This window comes from Triticum aestivum, chromosome 7D, assembly GCF_018294505.1.
Source record: "Triticum aestivum cultivar Chinese Spring chromosome 7D, IWGSC CS RefSeq v2.1, whole genome shotgun sequence".
Classification (NCBI taxonomy): Eukaryota; Viridiplantae; Streptophyta; class Magnoliopsida; order Poales; family Poaceae; genus Triticum; species Triticum aestivum.
Genome location: NC_057814.1, coordinates 54915261 through 54920322, shown reverse-complemented (window position 1 = coordinate 54920322; position 5062 = coordinate 54915261). Strand labels below are relative to the sequence as shown.

General features: G+C 41.2%; 1 long non-coding RNA gene across 2 annotated transcripts; it reads left to right on the top strand.

Annotated features, from left to right (window-relative positions):
• Window positions 1-1046: 1046 nt before the first annotated feature.
• On the top strand, window positions 1047-3367 carry LOC123168869 (uncharacterized). Of its 2 annotated transcripts, XR_006484537.1 has the most exons (4): window positions 1047-1295; window positions 1395-1519; window positions 1676-2019; window positions 2958-3367. It is a non-coding gene; the product is annotated as an uncharacterized lncRNA (long non-coding RNA). The 2 variants fall into 2 exon arrangements; XR_006484536.1 differs by having other exon boundaries at window positions 1047-1519.
• The last annotated feature ends 1695 nt before the right edge of the window (window positions 3368-5062 follow it).

Sequence of the window (5062 nt, the reverse complement as noted above, 5' to 3'; positions counted from 1 at the left end):
CTTGCAATGGAACTATATTTATCCGTTTGGAATTGCTGATGTGAAGGTGCTTCGAATAGCCTTGCAACTATATTGGTGGTTTTAAATAGCCTTTTCTCTTAAGGTGCTTCGCTAGCTCATTGCAATCATTTATCAGTTTGTGAGGCTGCACTTGTCTCCAATTTCAGCACATGTGGCACTTCTCTTCTAGTCTATTTGATTTGCTATCTTGCCCTTTTATGGTCGAACGATATCTTTACCATGTCATATCCTCACATGCATTTGATACAATTGTACGCATATCAACCTTGGATATTAAAACGAATGAACCATATATTTACTGCTTATATACTCATTTATTGGTATTATTATGCTCACGTGCCAGTGTTATTATCCTCTAGGCCCACCTTCAAGCCGGTTTCTTCATTTGGAGCTTTGCCCTTGGGGCAGCCATGTGTGACCGTTTTTCTGTTGAACTTTATTGTGATCGGATAATGAAATATGAAATAATAAATAAAAGGTTGTGTGCATCACTCGATATAGAGGCCGATGGATATTCCATCTTTGCAAAAAAAAAACCGGAGCTTTGCCGTTTAAATATGGCAGTGTAGTGAATCAATTCAATAGAAATTACAGTAGGTAGGTGACACTTTAGAAACCTTACGGTCGAAGGAAACTAATGATGCCATCCCCTTTTTTCTCCACAAGGATCTATCTATCTATCTATACCTATATACCTATACTAATTACCGACTCCCTAGAGATTATCACATTAATTAGAAATTAGGAGCCGTTAATCTTGTGAGACCTAATTATAACGGTGTAGATCTACCTAATTTTTTTAGGTTAATCTAATCAAAACCTGAGAAAATCTGTGGAGATCTACCTATTTTTTAGGTTAATCTATAATCAAAACCTGAGAAAAAATAATGTGAAATAAACTTTTAACTATCAGATTATGCTAGGAATCATCTCTAGCCATTAGATAGTCCCACGCACCACCCGCAAAAAAAGATAGTCCCACGCACAGACGTCTCCTGTCCGCCTCTCACGCACGTCTCCTCTCCACCTCCGTCTGCTGCCATCTATCTGTCATTGAAGATCTCTATTGGCAACCTCCTCCGTCTGCTGCTATCACCCAGCCCTCTCCCTGGCCCTAATCGGCGCACGTCTCCTCTCCACTTCTCCTTCAGAGTATGCGCACATGTGGAGGCCATCGATTTATCCGTCATGGACGATCTCAATGGCCACTTCGTCTGCCTGCTCCCGTCACCCTGCCCTAATCCGTCCTCTTACCTCCGTCGATGGTGCCGCAGGTTAGCACGGCCTCCTCTGCCTTCTTTCTCCATCATCTCCCTCGCCAATCCTGTTCTAAGCAGTCTCCTGCTTCTGTGATTGATGTCGTCCTTCTCCAGTCACGAGTCTCCGCAGGTTATATGTCTCCTCCTCAGATTTCCCTTCCATTGCAAAAGATAGGAACGCCTTTCCCATACCTTCAGTAGTGGCTTCAATTCAAGTCGCAAAAGTTTCTATAGAACAGGTAAACTTCCCTACTCTATTTTTGATTTTTACTGTTTTTTCAGTAGATAAGATTTGAATCATAAGTTATGATATATGTGCTTCGATGGGATTCATGATATGGATGCTTATATACCTCCATTGAAAAATTTCTTACATGTTCTCCTTGATGTTTCAGTTCAGTTGTCAAAGTTCCATTAGCCCGCAAAACATTCTCTCAGATCTGGAGCCTACTCAAGAATGACGACTCCACCGTTATGTGCTCACCTTCTTGGCTGCCACTTCTCATCAGCTTAATCTTCTGTCACAGACTCATTTCGTCAGGGAGTTCCACACGCCATAGTTCCTCCCTCTCTCCTATCTGATTTGGACTCCCTCACAGATACCACAATCGCTCTCCGATGTGCACATATTAGCCATGGTTTACCCATCGTTTATACCACTCAATACTTGCATACGAAGTTAGCACACCTGCATTGCCATGGGTAGCCAGCCAATGCTTACAACAGTCCATCCTATAAGGTACGCAAGGATCAATAATGTAGTAGGTTTTCATTTTGTGGGTTTTTTATGTTATTCATCCTGTAGTTTCAGACATGGTCTGTAATGAGCACATACAGTCTAGGTTTTCGTTTTGAGGGGATCTTGATCACGTGCATTCATTAGTTTCAGACCTGTCATAGATACTTCGATGGGTAAGATTTGTAGGTGTTATACAGTTCAGTTTGGGCTCAATTAATTAATGGGCAGCAAATAAGATGTTTCTCTATATAGATGGTGCTACTTAGTACGAAATGATATGTTTTGGTTCTACACACACATGCTAGATTATGCAGCACTTTAAGAATTGACTGAAGTTATTTGTTAGTAGTACACAAAATGATCTGTATTTTTGGAACGACCACATGAGCCTCTTTTTATTGACAAGGTTGGCATAATGTCCAGGTCCACTTCTGCAACAATGCCAAAATAACCTATTATTCTTTCTTTATAAATATTTATTGATGCAAACAGATTGTTCCGCCCTATTTATATGAGATGATGGATGAATATATTTCCAAAATTTTCAAACTCACCCTAAACTCTTTCAATTGGTCTACAATTTCCTTTATTCTAAATAAATAGTGCATCCAGGCATTATTGTAAGCTGAACAAAGTATTGGCCTCCACCACATGTACAGATTTCCCGAATGGAAAGGGTCTACGAACATATTGGGTGAATGTGTCAATGCTATTACGTAAACGTATCAATATCACACTTATCATGTTGAACGGTTACTTTCAATAATCTTACAACTATTTTAATATATTATTTATTGTATGCATAAAATATATCTTAAATGATGCAATATATGTGTTTCCTCTTTCTGACAATAAGCGAGTGTATTTGGCTGTTTGCATTATTTGTTCCTATTATTTTGATCTCTAACCCTTAGTTTCTGCAAATCTTTATATCGTAGTGCCTCGCTGTCTTGGGTTGATTTGCCAATCAAGTGCTATTTTTTATTTTAGTTGTGGAATATCACCATGATGGTGCAATGAGAGTTTGTTCCCTATTCACTGCAATATCGGAGGAATGGCAAGACTGCTAGAGAACTATAACGTGTGTTGAGTTGACATAGATAATACATAACTTGGTGTGTCATGTGCACATCCATCGTCGGGTATGTATAATAGTAATCCATCTCATCATGAGATGTTAGTGTTGACAAAATCAAGGCGAAAGATACAAAAGGAAGATTTATGGGTGCATCATTACTACATAATCTTGCTGCATGCTCTTCGTCTCGATATTAAGTATTTCTGTTTTGGCATTACAATCTACTTTACCTTTGAGTTTCTCATTTACTTTTTTTTATCATAAGTTCATGTTGGCATATATTGTTGAAGTTTTCCTTCCACTTAAATATAAAATGTGAAAAATCACATGATAATTTTTTAAAATACCAAATAAGTGATATTGCTTTAACCAATTCATTATTTATATAGCTGGTAACACGTAGCGGTATAGTTGACAGCGTGATACATTCTCATGTAAAAGAGCTTTTTTGTGTACATGGTTTATTGGTACTACTATTCCATCATTTATTGGAAACTCACATGTAGTGCTGGAATGTAAATAACTAGCCCGTGCGAATGCACGGGTTGATGACTAGTACCTCTAATTTATGTCAGAAGATACTACATTCAGATGTGATGTACACTTGTTGGTGGCATTGGGCATTGACAAATGTTGGGCCTTCCCTGCCCCTATTAATACACTTGTGATCTACGCATCAGAATGTTGTCGCCGTACTTACATACACAAGTTAGGGAGATACAAACCTAGCCGGAGAGAAGATAAGAGAAAGAGGAACCCGGCCCGGTGGCAAGATGTATAACAACCCTCCCCCGACGCAGGGCATGTCCTACACTACGAACACACGCGGAGGCGCCACCAGGAGAAGGGATGCCTCTATGCATGGCAAGATACAATCTGCAGTCGTATATATACGGAACTTTTTCTACAACGTGATGTGACAGTTGCACTAAGAACAAGATGTGCACGCACTGAGGCCGTAGCTAACTTTGCAGGCACGATTAGTTAGTAGTAGCGGAGATCGAGGCTAACTAGTTTTGTAATCTTGTTCCTTGGGTCCATGACCTTATGGTTCTCATCGATAGGTGGTGGATTTATTCCAGCCCATCAGATCAGAACACTCGACTAGACCAGGAATCCTCTGTACACAAAGAAAGTCAGGATTCACAATCACAACCAAACCACCCAGAGAAAAACAAAGTCTATGCAAGTGCAGCTATCTTTCTCAGGTGAAAATAAACAAAAGTCGCCCTTATCTAAAACTTCAACACAAAATGACCCAAATCTGAAAATATTTCATGAAATGGCCCTCTTTTGCATGACGCCCGGGCTAGGGCGCCATGCTAGAGAGCATGACGCCCCGGGCTAGGGCGCCATGGTAGCGACATGTAACATGGCGCCCTGGCCTAGGGCGCCATGCCAAATAGCATGACGCCCTAGCCCGGGGTGTCATGCTATCTAGCATGGCGCCTTAGCCCCGGGCGTCATGCAAAAGGGGCCATTTCGTGAAATATTTTCAGATTGGGGTCGTTTTGTGTTCAAGTTTCAGATAAGGGCCAGTTTTGTCCATTTTCACCTTTCCCAGCCTATAAAACAACAACCAATCCCACAACGCAAGCACGGGAGAGGAGAGGAGAGCAGAAAAGAAAGTAAGAACCCCTTGCTAGTTGTTCTTCCATAGTAACGCCATCCTTTACAAAGCCGGCCAAGATGTATGACGCTCCGTCGGCGCAGGAGATGTCCTACATGGACCACGTGCAGAGGCGCCACGAGGAGAAGGGCTGCATCTAGGCATGGTGAGACCAATAACTCCATGATCCACTCGCTTCCTCTCCCTCTTTCTGGGTTTTTCTCTGCTTGTCTTGTCGTTTGAGAAATCTCTCGGCCGTGTGCACCCGTCGATGCAGAGGCTGAGAGAGAGAAAAAACTCTCTGAAATCCTCAGAAAAATATCAAGGCTACTGAATACATGTTGCATTAATCCTTT